The following is a 17,388-nucleotide window of genomic DNA, read 5'->3' as shown; positions in this document are numbered from 1 at the left end:
AGCTCAGTTGATTTTTTTATTTACTAGTACCAGGGTATCGATCAGTTATTATAAACTATAGTTTTTTTTCTAAAACTCTTGATGGATTAACATAGTAACTAGAATTAGCAGTCAGCCTCTGATATTGCATACCAAAATAAAAAGCATTATATGGCAGTCTGCCGGAAGCCTTCCATCTCAATATGAATTTTAGACATTAATTTCTATATTCTTTCTCCATTCAGCCATGCTGACGCTGGAGTTCCGGCAAGGCAGCATACTAGGCCCCATTCTGTACACAATCTACTCCTCAGACGTACCTACTCAACCTCAAACTACTCTTCTCACCTATGCTAACGATACTGCCATCTTATCTACTAACAAAGATCCATTAATAGCTCATAGAAACCTTCAGTCTCACCTCACTCCTTAGAAAAATGGGCTATCAAACTGAACGAAACAAAATCTTAAAACATTACTTTCTCTCTTCGACGCATCACTCTTCCTCCTGTCGTTTACAATTTAATTCATTTACCAGTATTCAACGTAGTCCGCTACTTTGGGCTTTACCTTGACAGAAAACTTACATGGAACCCTCATCCTCGACAACAGTTCCAAACTCACTCTAGACAACCAAAGATTTATATATTAAAGCCAGTCTGGGCTTATAGCATCGAACTGTGGGGTTCAACCAAACGCTCAAATCTGCAAAGGATCCAGTCCTTGCAATCTAAAATTCTTCGCTCTATAGTAAACGCTCCTTTCTACGTCACCAATCAAACCATTCACATAGACTTGAACATTCCTTTCGTCACACAAGTTGCTGAAAACACGTTACAGAAATTTCCATCTTAACATTCAAACACATCACAATCCACTGGTACAACATCTATCTTCAAGAACATTTCCAGACAACACTTCTAGACGTCTTAAAAGACAGTGGCCTTGCGATCTCCTCTCTGATGAAGAGAGTCAGTAGCATGTTATTGGAGTGTTACCGCTGGGTAACTTCTCCACTCTGATATGTGTGAATGTTGCTTATTGTTACCCTTGTTGCTTATAACGCAATGCGTTGTTTGTAACTAAATAAATGATTAAAAAAAAAAACAGTCTATATTTGTTTTAAAAACTTCACTAATCAAAGTTAAACATCAACATCAACAGATTCAGTTTCGATTTTCATTTTCAATTGCAGTCCCGGCATGATTGCTGAGATTCCATTTTCGAGTTATAAAGGAACTTTTTTTGGAATTGCTTCGATTTGAAGCATGATCTAGCTTAATTAAAGAAGAACAGTAACAGAAATAACGTTGGAGAGAGAAGTAAAACGTGATTTAAGTAACAAAGTAGCACAATGAAGTATCTGAAGGAGTAAATTTATGCCAGTTAGGTAATATACAAAACACCTTTTGAAATCTTTTCGCTCATGCGCAGAGTTAGTGGTTTGATTTTTTCATGAATGAAGAAGGGTCCACTGCTTGATGGATCATCTTGTTAAAAGAATGAACGCCCATTACTGAATTACGGCTGCATAGCACCAACTATGCAATTTAATTCCTGTAGAAATAGTTTACTTTGTAAAGGTGGTGTTCCAAGTGTGGTTGTACGAACATGGTGGTCTCTGCCTTTGTCCTCTTTTACGTAACATGAATAGTCTGGTCTTATAAATTAGGAAATTGAAATTTTAAATGTCAACCAGCGTGTCCTGTAGTCATGTTTTGCAATCCTAAGATACGGGATCAGGTGGTAAGAATTTCATTATCTATCCATCTTACAATTCTACCGTTTGAAATTTGAATATATTCCAGAATTTATGAAATTTTGTGAAAACATTTGAGTAGTTATTCTTCGAAACTAAAGAACTCGAAATCTTCCTATTATTGTGCGTATACGATTCTAATTTCTTATTAGCAATTAAAAATCTGTATTTTTTTAATGTTGTTTGTCTGTCATCTTAAATTGAACAGTGAACGATTTCCTCACTGTATCCTTGAATGGGAGTACCACCATCAAACTCCAGAAGAAGTAGCTTCAATACGAGAGTTGCTGATGAGCTCGAGTCTACAGTAAATAGTTGCACTCATCAACTAAGTGTTTTAAAGTATTGCCTAGTTTTTCTGTCATACCTTTTTTCATCCAACAACTACGATAAATTACGTACTATGGACGGAGAGCAAACATATTTTACTATTAAAGTTCTGATTTTAAGATATAAAATCCAAGGCCACCTAGACCGGGAATCAAACCTAGTACCACAATACATTGTAGCTTTGCGGGCCTCGTCACTAACTGTTCGGCTGAGATAAAGCCAATCTATGCGATTTTAGGCTGGAATACACGTATTAGATCAAAAATTCAAATACATCTCTCTAGCACAGGATGCAATGAAAATATCTTATTCGCAATACCAATTCATTTTTTTAGGTCTTCCATTTGTAATATATTCGTTGAAATTTTCGCCATTCCACAGATCAATGATATGGCCAAGAAATGAATGTTATTTACCTTACTAGGACCAAGAATAAGAATAATCGATCACTTAACTAGGCAACGCAAAACATTAAAATCGATACTTGTATAAATTATTTCCATATTTTCGATTTTCCATCATAGTATAATTTAGTAGTTATATTTACATAAATATTATTGACATTGTTTCAATAAACTGCCATTTTTTTATTTACAATGTTTATTTTTTATCTTGTTTGTCCATCTGTTTGTTTTGTTAGTTTATATTAATGGCTTCGATGTTTTACCTAATATTAATTTTGTTTATAAGAATGAAGTAAACAAGATAACTATCCTTTGTTGTATCCATAACTGAGGATTTTTCGAAATAGAATTTACAAAATATTTACCCAAAATATATTTTTTGCCAAAAAAGTGGTGTTACTTCGATTGTTTATATTATGTGACTCTCATAAGGACCAAATATTTCAAAAACGAAAAAATTTCCATCAATGCGTCATTGTAATTCTAGACAATCTCTATCGGTAGGAAACAAGAGAAGAATTCAATTGTGATTATCGGTTTAGATTAGTTAAAATTTCTGTATGATTCATGAATCAATTAGGCGACTTTTCAATCTTAACAAAACCGATTAGAAATTACAAAGTAAAAAACCAAAAATGACGAGTTAGAAATATAGGTGAGAACCACTTTGTAAAGGTTAAAAGTTATTATTATGATGAAATGATGAATAGTGGATGCACTAATGCAGTTTATTGCACCATCTTTTTTATTATAAAACTTATGGCCAATAATATTGATAAGTGGTGTCATAAAATAATGTAGTTAGATAAATGATAGATTACATTTAGAAAAAAAGCTATGCATTTATTGTATTTTCGTTTTGTTTGCACAATATCTATGTTCGTTACGTTAGATAAGTTTTTAATGCTTATTTACGAAGTGTTCGAGTTCGTAAGCTATGAACTATGAAGTCTCTCTGCTTCTTAGTACGAGGGTCGTTTGAAAAGTCCGTGCAAAAATAAAAACTACTTAATTTTTTGGGGTAAACCTTTTTTATTTTTCAACATAGTCTCCTTTTAGGCTTATACACTTCTTCCAACGCTGCTCTAGTTTGTTGATCCCTTCCGAATAATAGGATTTGTCCAAGTCTGAAAAATAGCCATTCGTTTCTGCAATCACCTCCTCGTTTGAATAAAATCTTTTTCCCGCCAGCCATTTCTTCATATTGGGGAACAAATAGTAGTTCGAGGGAGCCAAGTCTGGAGAATAGGGGGGATGTGAAACGAGTTGGAACCCTATTTCCATTAATTTTGCGACCACAACTGCTGAGGTGTGAGCTGGTGCGTTGTCGTGATGGAAAAGGACTTTTTTGTGGGCCAATCGTGGGCGTTTTTCTTGCAGCTCGGTTTTCAAACGGTCCAATAACGATGAATAATATGCACCTGTAATAGTTTTACCCTTTTCCAGATAGTCGATGAGGATTATTCCTTGCGAATCCCAAAAGACAGTCGCCATAATCTTTCCGGCCGAAGGAACGGTCTTCGCCTTTTTTGGCGCAGATTCCCCCTTGGTAATCCATTGTTTAGATTGTTCTTTGGTCTCAGGAGTGTAGTGATGTATCCATGTTTCATCCACAGTGACGAAACGACGCTTAAAGTGCTGCGGATTCTTCTGGAACAGCTGCAAACCGTCCTTGCAACACTTCACACGATTTCGTTTTTGGTCAAGCGTGAGCAATCGCGGCACCCATCTTGCGGATAGCTTTGTCATGTCCAAATGTTGATGCAAAATATTATGTACCCGTTCATTCGAGATGCCCACAGCACTAGCAATCTCACGCACCTTCACTCTTCCGTCATCCATCACCATATCATGGATTTTATCAATGATTTCTGGAGTAGTAACCTCAACAGGGCGTCCAGAACGTTCAGCGTCACTTGTGCCCATATGGCCACTCCGAAAATTTTGAAACCACTTATAAACTGTTCTAATCGAAGGTGCAGAGTCACCATAATGTTTATCAAGCTTCTCTTTAGTCTCCTGAGGCGTTTTGCCTTTCATAAAGTAGTGTTTAATCAACACACGAAATTCTTTTTTGTCCATTTTTTGAAAATCACTCGACTTCCTCGATTCAAACGAATGCCAAACACAAAGAAATCGACCGATCTGGCTGAAACTTGGTGTGTGTTCTTCCAAGAGATGCTACTAACTAAACATAACCTCGATACGCGCCAGTAGTGCTATCTCTCTGACTTTGCACGGACTTTTCAAACGACCCTCGTAAATCCCTATATTTTATAAATGCTTGGTAGCTCGTCTTCATTCATTATAGCTTACTTTTATAGCGCTACAAGGAAATGGCACATGTGTTGACAAGTTAGGAAAAAAAACCATCTGTATAAATAACATAATTAAAAATGATTTAATATTTTTGTGGCCTTAAGCAGTGTTGACCATGAGCCAAGTTATCGGAATCTTTAAGAGGAATCATTTGCATAATTTTTTTTTTTAGATAAACACAAAACAATCATGGCTAAAACTGGAATTCAAATACGAGTAGCCATTATAAAGACAGATTCGAAAATATTTCACTATTCGGATTGAATCAATAACTCTTTCATTGTATAGCCTTTTTTAAATTTCTTCAAGCTAATTCGGTAATAATCGAATAGATCATAAATGTGCATTGATCTAAGTATTAATTTCTCTCTCCCCAAAATTGCCTCCATCTGCGAGGGATGGTTTTTTTGGTTCTTGTTGTCCTACAATACTTTTACTTTTCGCCTAAAGAATAATCAGTGCCAAATTTGGTCGGAATCATGAGAACTGGGAGAGGAGCTAAATTTTTATTTTTTTTGTTTTAACTTTTCGAACCTCCCCCCACACTAGACTAAAAAGAACAGAACTAAACAGACGTTATCGACTACTTAAAAGACTTTTAGACGAAAGATCCAAACTCCCTCTAGGCAACAAAAGACTAATTCATACTTCTATTTTAAAACCCTGTGGGGTTCAACCAAACTCTCCAATCTCCAAAGGATTCAATCTCTACAATCTAAAATACTTCAAACTATAATAAACGCTCCATTTTATGTCTCCAACCTGGACTATACACACTGTAACCTTAACATTCCTTTAGTCACCCAAGTTGCTAAAACACGATACAGAAAACTTCAGCCTGCAATCTCATAAAAATCCTCTAGCTCAAAATCTTTCTTCTAGAACTCTTCCTGACAAGCCGGACAAGACGTCTTAAAAGACAGTGGCCTCGTGATCTCCTCTCAAGTGAAGAGAGTGGACTAACAGCCTAATGTTTTGGAGTGTTACCACTGGGTAACTTCTCCACTCGTTACCTTATCATTTATTACTCTATTGTATCATTGTTACTTATAGCGCTAACGCGCTGATTGTACACAATAAACGCAAAAAGAAAAACTTTTCGATATACATATTAATATTTTTTCATAGAGTGAATTTGTTTATTTCATTTTTTAATACCTACGTTCCCCAGCCCTCTATTTATGCTACTCGGGAAAATCGTGAAAACCAAGCGCATGAAAAACGAGACTCGAATTTCATGTAAAATTGGATTTATTCAACCAAACTGAAAAGCATGTAAATCAATCTAGAACAAAATATATACATATATAAAGAAATGTACGAGATATGTTTATTAAAACTAAATGTAAAACAGCCATGTTTGCTAATTGAGATAGGTATTCAGATTACATTTTTTGATAATAATTTACAAAAAAAGAAATGCATTAACCCAAGGCTACTTACATTTATTATTTACATATTTTAAAAAATGAAATATGTAAACTCAATTTCCGAATAAATAAAAAAATGTGGGAAATTACAAAAATCTTCGCAGCCTTTCGACGAAAATTCTTCATTTATTTAGCAACACTCGGCCATTATTAAAAAGGAATTATATCAAAATTTCGACATCGATGTTTGCTTACTTCGACGGGAATTTTCTTTTTATAGTTTTCTTCATTTTAAGAAAGATCTTTTTTATTTCTAAAATTTTTAAAAAACAGAGAGCGAAAAATCCTGTGATTAAAAAAATTAAATAAAATAGTATAGGTTTACAATATACAGGGTGTCCCAAGCTATATGTATAACGACTATTTCTCGGCAACTAAGGTAGCTAGGAAAAAACTAAAAAATACGTGTTCCTTTAGTTTTTTGTTAGAAATCCAAATTTAATTTGTAAATTCTTTTTCGGCGCTTCCAGAAGCGAGAAACAGGCACCAACTTCATTTTTTCAAATGGGGAGGTGTGGTTTTTATTTCAGAAATAGATTCCTCTATTTTTTTAAAGAAAAATTTACTTGAACGGTTTTTTTCTGTGAGCGATATTTTACAAGTTATGAATGAAAACATGATTCTTATAAGAAATATCAAAATGATAATATTATAACGGTTTTTTGATTGAATAAGAAGAAAACTAATATTTTATTATAAATTTCACTCCTCATTAATACCACTGAATCGCTCCCGTGTCGATATAACACCATCAGGGATGTAAAGAGATATCTCGACAGGCAATTTATAGGAGTAAAATTTATAATAAAACAGTACTTTTCTTCTTATTCAATCAAAAAACCGTTATAATATTATCATTTTGAAATTTCTTATAAGAATCATGTTTTCATTCATAACTTGTAAAATATCGCTCACAGAAAAAAACCGTTCAAGTAAATTTTTCTTAAAAAAAATAGAGGAATCTATTTCTGAAATAAAAACCGCACCTTCCCATTTGAAAAAATGAAGTTGGTGCCTGTATCTCGCTTCTGGAAGCACCGAAAAAAATTTACAAAGTAAATTTGGATTTCTAACAAAAAACTAAGGGAACACGTATTTTTTAGTTTTTTTCTAGCTATCTTAGTTTCCGAGAAAAAGTCGTTATCCATATAGCTTGGGACACTCTGTATCCATATAGCTTGGGACACCCTGTATCCATATAGCTTGGGACACCCTGTATTCTACTGAAATTATTACAATCTAAACTTTATTAAACCTAAAAACATATTGTTATTTATTAAAAGCCTTATTTTTACTTATATTTGTAAATTGCCTTTTCGATAATCGAAACTTTCACGTATCGTAACGCCATCCGGCCCCATTTATCGTATTAATACTGTCCGGTAGGACAGTTTATAAGGGTTGATCGTCAAAAACTGCACGAAAAAGCGTAACGTTCAAAAACACCCAACTTTGACAATTTTTTTCTCTTTTTCTATAAAAGATAAAATTCCCAAATTTTCTTCAAAATGTAGGGCAAATCCTCCTTTATAACTGTAATTTTTTTTTGCAACAATCCACATCTGATAGATTTTGAGCATCAATAAACACTTGTTGCTTGTTTGATGGCTTTTAATGTATTGAATGCTAATCTTCCTTGTTTAAAGATCAAGTTAGCATTGAGATTTTGGCGAAGTTGTTAACCTGGGTTAGCTAGTTGAGGTTAGTATAAATGGTCGAATAAAATGTTTTGCTTTTTTATTCTAGCTATAGTTAAACAGAAATGAAATGAGCATTTTTCATCAATGGTAAGCGTGTTTTTATGAACATTCTTCCGGGACATTTCATATGTCAATTGTTGACTAGCTACAGATAACATTTACTGTCCTAATTTCGCCTGTTGGACCATGTTAATTAGAATTCGATCCATGGTAACCGCTGTCTAGCGATGAAAAAAAGATCTGATGCATGTCAGTAGAGAGGATTTGGCGGTTCTGGCACACCTAAAATACAAAATGGCGGCCATCCCCTCCCCTCCCACCCCCCTCCACTCCCCTCCCCCCACCCCTCCTTATTGACCAATCATCGATTTCGACGAGGGTTTAAGCCACGCCCCCTACCCCCACCCCACCTTTTTGACCAATCATCGAACTCGACGAGGGCTTTAGGCCACGCCCCTTCCCCCACTCCACCCTTTTAATCGACCAATCAGCGAATTCGATGACACCCCTTTTACCCCCACTCCTTCCCCCACCCTTATTAATTTACCAATCAGCGAATTCGACGACACCTCATTACCCCCACCCTAGCCCTACTCCTATTACATGACACCTACCTTTACCCCCACCACCTCTAGGTCGTCGTATTCGTTGGCCTCTTAAGCTCCTCCTACAAGATGGCGGCTCTCCTAACAGCTGTAGTACACAAGATGGCCGACCTCGTACCAGCTGATGACCACAAGATGGTGGACCTCATACCTCCACCCCCCTCGCCCATTGATAGACAGGAGGGGATTTTTTTTTTTTAATTATTTTTACTTACCTGGGATTCGATCCTACAACCTTCGTACTGATAGACACGTCATCTGCACCAGTCGGCCACAGTGGTAGTCTCGCTTACTCTAGTTTTGAATGTTCTCTTATGTTTTAACTTGGAATTATTTTTTAAAAAATCTAACCCCCCTCACCAAGAATTTTTTTTTTATTTAAATTACCCCCACTATCACAAAAATATTGAAAAATAAAAATGGATAACCTCACTTTAGGTAATAGAAAAAACTATTTACTTACCCCCTCCACCTGGACTGCTTCCGCTGCTGATGACGCGACCTACACTCACTGAAAACTAAACCCGAACTGACACTTGGACTGCGATACTAGCATTAACCCCCCACCACAAATACGTCACACTCTAACTAGCCAATAGAATTGCATCTTTTTTTCCAAATGATTACCTCTCTGGACAGGTCTCTGTAGCAAGCCACCCCCTTTCCCTTCCACATCTTTTATCATACCTGTTAATTTATATATATGCCAACATAGCTGAACATGCTCCAACAAGTCTGGACATGTAGCCAGCTGTTTGAACAGGCAAGTAAAAATAATGATGACTCATACCATTGTCATATCCTCAACGAGCACAAACATGCTCCAACAAGTCTGGACATGTAGCCAGCTGCCTCTTTCGCTTTAACCGTTTTTTTTTTTTTTGTTATTATGAAGTTAAAAGTAAATTGAACTTTGAACTTTCATATATCTTATTATTATTTCCGTTTACCAACTATACAAACCTGTATGAACATGCTCCAACAAGTCTGGACATGTAGCCAGCTGCCTCATTCGCTTTAACCGTTTTTTTGTTATGTGTGATTACCTGAACATGCTCCAACAAGTCCGGACATGTAGCCAGCTGCCTCATTCGCTTTAACCGTTTTTTGTTATTATGAAGTTAAAAGTAAATTGAACTTTGAACTTATTAATAAAATATAAATAAGTTTTAATTAACTTTTCTTTATTTATAAGTGTATAAAGTAAAAATAAGAATGAACAAACATTAATTAAAACATTTTATTTTTATTTAACGGAAGTATACAAGTAAAATAATAACATTTATTTCACAGTATAAATTTTATTTAAATTCTATGTCATATCTTCCATTATTAAAGCCTTTGTACATTATTAACAGTTTTTTCTTTGATTGTTGGTAATCTTCCACCATTTCATCAGTTATCACTGCCGCAAATCTGCGTGGAAGGAAGATCCTCGTTGGGTAGTCCATTGTCGGGCCAATATAATGTAAATGGGCAACGATGGCATCTCCAAATTTAGTGTTGATTCTTTCGAATTGCTTCACTTCGTATGAGTATCCGGTTCTTAGATCTGATAATTTGCCAATGCCCACAGACCTTGTATTCACATCATTCAAAAAGCTTGCCAACTTAGACATCTAAAAGAAGAATATTATATGAAAGTATCACATCATTATCAATATATTGTTTCTTTAAAAAAAAGTATTATTACTTACCTTTGAAGTATGAAGTTAACCTCTCGAGCTGTGGGCAACGAATGACGAATTACCTTACAAGCTTCACTACTCTACCGTTACGGATGTCCCCCCCCCCACTCTATGACGTCACTTATAGTTAGCCAATAGAATTGCGTGCTTGTCTTCCCTCTCTCTCTCTTGCAAGTGTCTCTCTCTCTCTCTCTAAGGTGAATCATACCTCCCACCTTTGATGCAGGACTCAACCTGTCCGTTAACTTTATATATGTTTCTTAGAAAAAAAACAATATTTTTGAAACTGAACTTTGCCCTTATTAGCTTTTATTGCTTTATAAATAATAAAACTTTGAATGTTTTGGAGACTTAAAAACTTACTTTTTAAAAAATGTTAACACGCTTGCACAACATGTTTGAACAGGCAAGGAAAAATAATGATGACTCATACCATTGTCATATCCTCAACGAGCACAAGCTGCAGCTTAGTTTTTTCTTTTTTTTTTTAACTAAATAAATTTTGTATATGCGCCCCTCTTAGTTCGGCTTCCGCCTTAAGCTTCCTCACCACGTCAAGGTGGAGGTCATCGAGGAAGATTGTTTTTTTGTTTTATTTTTTTTAAATAATTTTATAATAATAAAAGGAATAATTGAAAAAATAAAGCAATAATTTAATTTAATACATATATTGAAATAAAACTTAAAAAGATACATATCTACAGAAAAATATAAAAACTTAAAAATCAACTTCAAATACAAATAAAATATTTAATTTCTAATTAGTACAATAAAGTGAAATAAATAAGAAATGTTTTGCTATCGAATCAGTTTATTTTAATGGTTGTTGGAATTTTATCTGCCTTGCATCAATCGCATTCATACATTGTACAGAATCTGCACAAATCCATTCATGGTTTACGGGGATTTTACACCCCGCCAGTGACCAACATTCAGGTTTGTGTGCAACTCAATGCATTCGCCAGTGACCACATTCGTTCTTCAAGGCAAAAATATTTCCGTCTCATTCCAACCAAATTTACTGTTGAGCCAGCAATTGATGGCTTTAATTCGATATTGCGTACATTTCTCTTTACAAGTATTGTGTATAATACACTGATTTCCTGCTGTTTCTAATGAATCAAGTTTTGGACAGTCATAATCTTCTAAATTAATTACACAACAACTGTACAGATTTTGCAAAAGAAATCTTTTCTTTTCATAACCCTTAACAAACACAAATTTATAATTACAATCAATAAACTTGAAAATATCTCTAATCATTTCATATTCAATATCCCCGTCATTCCATTTAATTTTATGATAATAATTTTCTAACCAATAATTGGTTCTTCTACTTTTTTCACATTGTTTATGTTGGGCAGGTGGCTTGAATATCCAGTGTCTGACTGATTGAAAATTATAGTCTAATAGAGAAAGCTCTTTAACAATATAACCTCCTACACTGTCTACAAAGCACTGGAAGTCAGCTATCAGCACGCCTGTTTGAGCCATACTGAACACTGAACTAGCTCTTCAAGCCTTCTTATACCATACGACGTACAATACCTGTCAAAGGATTATATTCTACCACCCTGTCGTGAATAATAAGACAATAGGCAGTGGTGTTGGGCGGGAACATTTCTTTTGATTCAAATTCCAATCTAACATCTACCGGGCCACATTTGATAGATTCACACTGTTTAGAACAATCTATTACAATTAAGGGTGTTTTCTCTTTAAAATTTTGTAAAGAACTTAGAGGATACATTTGTTCTCCATAATATGACATTTGAAAGGAAGCATACATATGATATAGAATGGCAAAACGGTTAGAGGAAAAATCTACATTCAAATCGCCGTATGGGAAAGCTTTACAATTAAGATAAAGTTTTACATTTGAAATAGAACAGTGGTCAAAGTGACTAGCGTTGCTTTCCACATTATTAGCACGTCCGGTTTGAAAAGCTAGAATGATATATCGGGGCTTTTCCATTTGACTAGATGTCTTTACTGACCAGATTTGCCTCTGAGTGGCCGGCAACAAAGGGTAATCATAGAGTTCCCAACTTCTAAAACTTAGAGCAAATACCTTAGCAGATTTAAGATGACGCATAAGAGCCAATCTCTGATGTTCGTTGACTGTTACATAGGGCAGCATCCAGCAAAGCTTCACCATTTCAATTTTACACCTCTCCACCGCTTGTTCTTCATTCAATCTGTTGAATTTATAGGCATTTCCATCTTGTCTGCTTCTAACAAGTATCAATTCTTGTTTAACATTAATCACAATTTTCTGATAATCTTCACAAAATCCCAGTAGCGATGACAGCGGAATGCATAAATTAAAACATCCTTCTGCTGAAGTGATGTTGAGAGCATCGCTTTGAGGATAGCACCAGCCCCAGTTTGTAATATACTGACAGCCTGCCTTAAGCGAAGCCAACCCTTTAAGTGTACAAGCTATTCCTGGGTTTTTTACTCGATCTATTTCAACTCCACTTAGTTCGTATCTTATTTCATCAAATAGAAATGCAAAAGCATTATTGGTCAATTTGGATGAAACAGGAACTGCAGAGCCGTCTTCCTTTAAAAACTTGCCTTCCAAGTAGAGCAAACTTTGACTGGGTAGCGTATATAGATCTTGATGTTGTACACTAATGCGTATTTCATCGCCTGGCAGTAGTTTTGAAGAAGCATATGGGTGATGGGAATGCAATTCTATGCACTCGATTGAATTGTCAAACTGACATTTCTCTTCCAAATCTAACACTTCCATGATGATGATAGAACGTAGTAACCTGCAGCCTGAAGAAATCGAATACTGCTGTTGGTCAGCGATGTTCGCTCGGCAACTGTTCTCACTGGAATGATGCTCTTTTTCTCCGCAACTGTCCTTTTATCGCCTCTTCTAAAGTCTAACCCCATCTCCGTCTAGTGATCAAATGGCCAACTTCAGTTGTGAGCCTCTCTTTTATAAGACATCCAGCAGGAAGAGTAGACAAAGCTGACCGCAGTTGTTAGTGCCAACTTTCTGATACTGCTTCCGGTTCCATGAAATTCGACTTCCCTTTACATATCGGACAAATTCAGCAGGGGGATTGGCACCACTGCTATCGAAGAATTGAACATATTCTCCTCTCTTCTTATAACAAACCCAGTGAGTACCACTGCCAACACTGCTATCCAAATTAAAAATGGCTCGTTCATTTTTCCATGGTTTCTTTGGAAATTCATCAATCATGAATACTTCTCTGAAATGAGGAATTTTATTTGATTTCGCCAACTTAATTAGATCAAAATTACTTAGCCGCAGGCGAGGTAGCGTATCCAGCATTCGTTTAGCTTTTCCACTCAATTTTGAAGATTTGCCACCCATCCGTCTAGGAGTGGGGATGATTCTCTTCTTTTTCTTCTTATCTTTAGCACGTCTCATGATAAACTAAATCGTTGTTACTTTTTTCTGGCTAAAAGTTTTCAAGAATTTTACAAATTATCGGGCAATTCACAGAATCAATTTATTGCGCAGAGAATTGAAGAAGTAGATAAAGTGGTGCAAAGGATTAGGAAGCCTGACAAATCAAAAAGTCGTCGAAATTTTACGGAGAAGTATTTCTTATCTGACAATAATGGAAACAGAATCCAAATATGCCAATTGATGTTCTATTAAATAAAGATTATATCCATCGCAAAATTAACACTACCGGACAAAGTGTGAAGTGGGCGAAAGTTAAATGGATTAAATATAAAGCTGATTCACCGGGTAAAATGTTTTACAAGAATACCTTTAAAAAAGAAGAGCCCTTCCACGTTCTACAATTAAGCAGGACACCCCGAAGCAAACCATTTCCATCCAAATCTTCCATCACACAATTGACCCCTATTAATAAGTTTCCCATTCCTTTGCCTCGGAAAAAAGTTTCAGATCTGAAATTTTTATCAACATTTCTGAGCGACACTAGCAAGACATTTTATCAGTCGTTAGCTAATAGCGAAGAAACTGAAGATATTTCACCTGGTGAAAGAAGTGACGAAGAATTTAAATAAAATGTTCATTTAAATGTAACAATAACATCGTTTTATGTTTGTACAAATAATAAAAAATCAATTCATGCTCGTATATAAAAAAAAAAGTTTGCTTTATAGTCTATGTCTAAAAAATAAAAAATAAAAATTTCTAGTAAAGGTGCCAATGTCAGGAGATTTTCCATTATTATCCAACATTTTCCGACAAAACACTGTCAATAGTTTGTATTCGAAATTATTTCAATAGGTACATAACTAGGAGTGACTAGGATTTTTGTACTATTTGTTATATACAAGTGAATACTAACGTCTATTTTCAACTCCAAATTTCTCAAAACCAGAAATATTGACTTTGGCACTTCTTGCACTAAGCCACAGATATATACAGAAGCGAGAGAGCGTTCCTTATTAGTTCCCATCATGCGCTTGATAAAGCAACATCACACCCTCTCCGTGCAAAACCTTGACGACAGGGCCTCTTCCAAGAAATGTTCCAAACACGGTCCGCTTTTCCCAAATTCCATTAGATGTTTAATATGTGGACCGTCTAATTGTGGGAAAACTAACCTGATGTTGAGCTTAATATACGATCCAAAGGGGTTGAGATGTGAAAATATATATTTGTTTGCAAAGTCATTACAACAGCCCAAGTACCGGAAGTTAGCTCAAATTTTAGAACCTTTAAAAGATATTGGGTACTTTGAATTTGAAGACAATTCTCAAGTTCCCCCACCTAAAGAGGCCCTGCCAAATTCAATAATTATTTTCGATGATATAGCATGTGACAAGCAAGATAATGTAAGAGCCTATTTTTGTATGGGGCGCCACAGCGGAGTTGATATATTTTATCTAAGTCAAAGTTATACTAGAGTTCCTAAGCACTTAGTAAGAGAAAATGCAAATTTCCTAATACTCTTTCGGCAAGATGAATTAAATTTGAGAAGAATTTACGATGACCATATCAATTCCGACATGGAATTCAAAACTTTTAGAAAAATTTGCCACTGGTGTTGGAAAGAAAATAGATATGGTTTTCTAGTGTTGGACAAAGATAGACAGATTACTGAGGGAAGGTATCGAAAAGGTTTCGAAGCCTATATAATACCTTAACTATGTACTTGAAGATCATTGTTCATTGAGCCATGGAGGGGTCAACTAGTGACGTTGTAATGCGTGAAATAATCGAAACCAGAAAGGCGATTCAAGAAAAGTGTAATTTATTGAAGAGAAACAGAGAAGAGACCGATGAATATTTGAAAATGAAATATCAACCTTTATTGAGTCCATTGAAAGCATTGGTGGAAAAGCAGGAAAAGCCACCACTTGAATTAAAAGAATCTCCTAAACCGGAAGTAGCTACTTGTGAAACACCCCTTCCACCTCCAAAGAGACTAAAATTTCTGAGGCTGGAATCGGCTACAACACCGCCGTCAAGATTTACAAAAACATGGCATGAAGAACTTTCAACCCCAAAGCGACCGGAAGTTCTAAAGTTATCTTCTTCTGCTTCTGCTGAAGCAACCAGCCCGCTTCAAGAGGTACGAGAACAAGCACAAACTCCCGAAGGGAAGGAAATTTCAGCAAAATATTTGAAGGAAGTTGGAGAAATGTCCTCAAAATATATCAAAAAATTTATTAAAAATGAGACCAAGGACTTGGATATGATATATGGTGTAGTTTATGACGGCCGGAGATTTAGTATTGGTGACTCAGTGGTCTCCATCAGCAAAGATATTCTATCCGTTGGTGATAATACCTATTTCGGCACGCCAGGTCTTTTCGAGTTATTATTCTTGACAAATCCAAACTTGTCTATGGTGAAAAAGACGGATTATATCAATTATAAGAGCATACTGCAACAGACGAACGCTCATAGAGAAGGGCACAGCCCTTCCGGACCAATTAAAGTTCTGAACACAAACATGAAATACAAGAATGTGATTTCAAAATTGTTTTCAACAAAAAGAGGTGCCGGATATGTAGATCCTAACATGCTTGTAGATCGATTAAGAAGGTTACTTGGCACCAACAATGCCAGCGCGGAAATAAAAAGTATTGAAGCCCAGCTGAGAGATGGAGGTATAATAGCGTAGTGTGGTCATGAGCAAGCTTCATTTCATCATGGCCTCTGTTAAGGAACAGATTGTAAACGAGTTGCATAGACCAGCAAGAAGAGTGTTCAAGAGAAGAGCAGTTCTTCTAAAGGGCTTAGATGACCTATGGCAAGCCGACCTGGTGGAACTAATACCCTACGCTAGATTCAATAAAGGTCATAAATATCTGTTGACCGTGATTGATTGTTTCTCCAAATATGCATGGGCGATCCCTCTGAAGAATAAGTCAGCCCTGGAAGTGAGTCAAGCATTCGAGAAAGTATTAGCCGATCGGAAGCCAAACAATTTGCAAACGGATAATGGAAAAGAGTTTTACAACAAGATATTTGGCAAGCTGATGAACGTGAACGGTATAAATCACTACTCTACCTATAGTAACTTAAAAGCTTCAATAGTGGAGAGATTCAATCGTACTCTGAAAGCGGCAATGTGGAAAAAATTTAGTCTCCAAGGATCGTACGAATGGCTAACCGGCATTAAATCGTTAGTGAACAAATATAATAACACTAAACACAGAACTATCAAAATGACGCCGGCTTCAGTACGGGGAAAAGAAATAGAAGAACAGCTGTTACGTGAAGTATATGCGAAGAAAACTTTGAAAAATGCCAGCATTCCCAAGTTCAAAGCTGGTGATCATGTACGCATATCCAAATATAAAGCTCAATTTGCTAAAGGCTACTGCCCTTCATGGTCTACAGAAATATTTAAAGTTGCTGAAGTGAAAAATACCATACCGATCACCTATCATCTGAAAGATTATAAGGGGCAAATGATTGCTGGAGGTTTCTATCAAGAGGAACTGCAGCTGGCCAAACATCCCGACAGTTACCTAGTGGAGAAGGTTATTAAACGGAAAGGTGATAGAATTTTGGTGAAATGGTTGGGCTTAGATAATTCACACAACAGTTGGGAGAATGTTAAAAATGTTCATATATAAAGCCAGAAAAAAGTAACAACGATTTAGTTTATCATGAGACGTGCTAAAGATAAGAAGAAAAAGAAGAGAATCATCCCCACTCCTAGACGGATGGGTGGCAAATCTTCAAAATTGA

The 17,388-nt window shown here is 35.8% G+C and overlaps 1 protein-coding gene across 2 annotated transcripts in view; it reads left to right on the top strand.

The window, feature by feature from the left end:
• Positions 1–17,388, top strand: part of LOC141458896 (terminal nucleotidyltransferase 5C) — a 409,659-nt gene that overhangs the window by 316,785 nt on the left and 75,486 nt on the right. The gene's annotated exons all lie outside the window — the stretch shown is intronic.

This window comes from Rhodnius prolixus, unplaced genomic scaffold, assembly GCF_049639745.1.
Source record: "Rhodnius prolixus isolate KJV_2025 unplaced genomic scaffold, Rpr scaffold_5, whole genome shotgun sequence".
NCBI classification, from domain to species: Eukaryota; Metazoa; Arthropoda; class Insecta; order Hemiptera; family Reduviidae; genus Rhodnius; species Rhodnius prolixus.
This window is presented reverse-complemented; position numbering and strand designations above follow the sequence as displayed.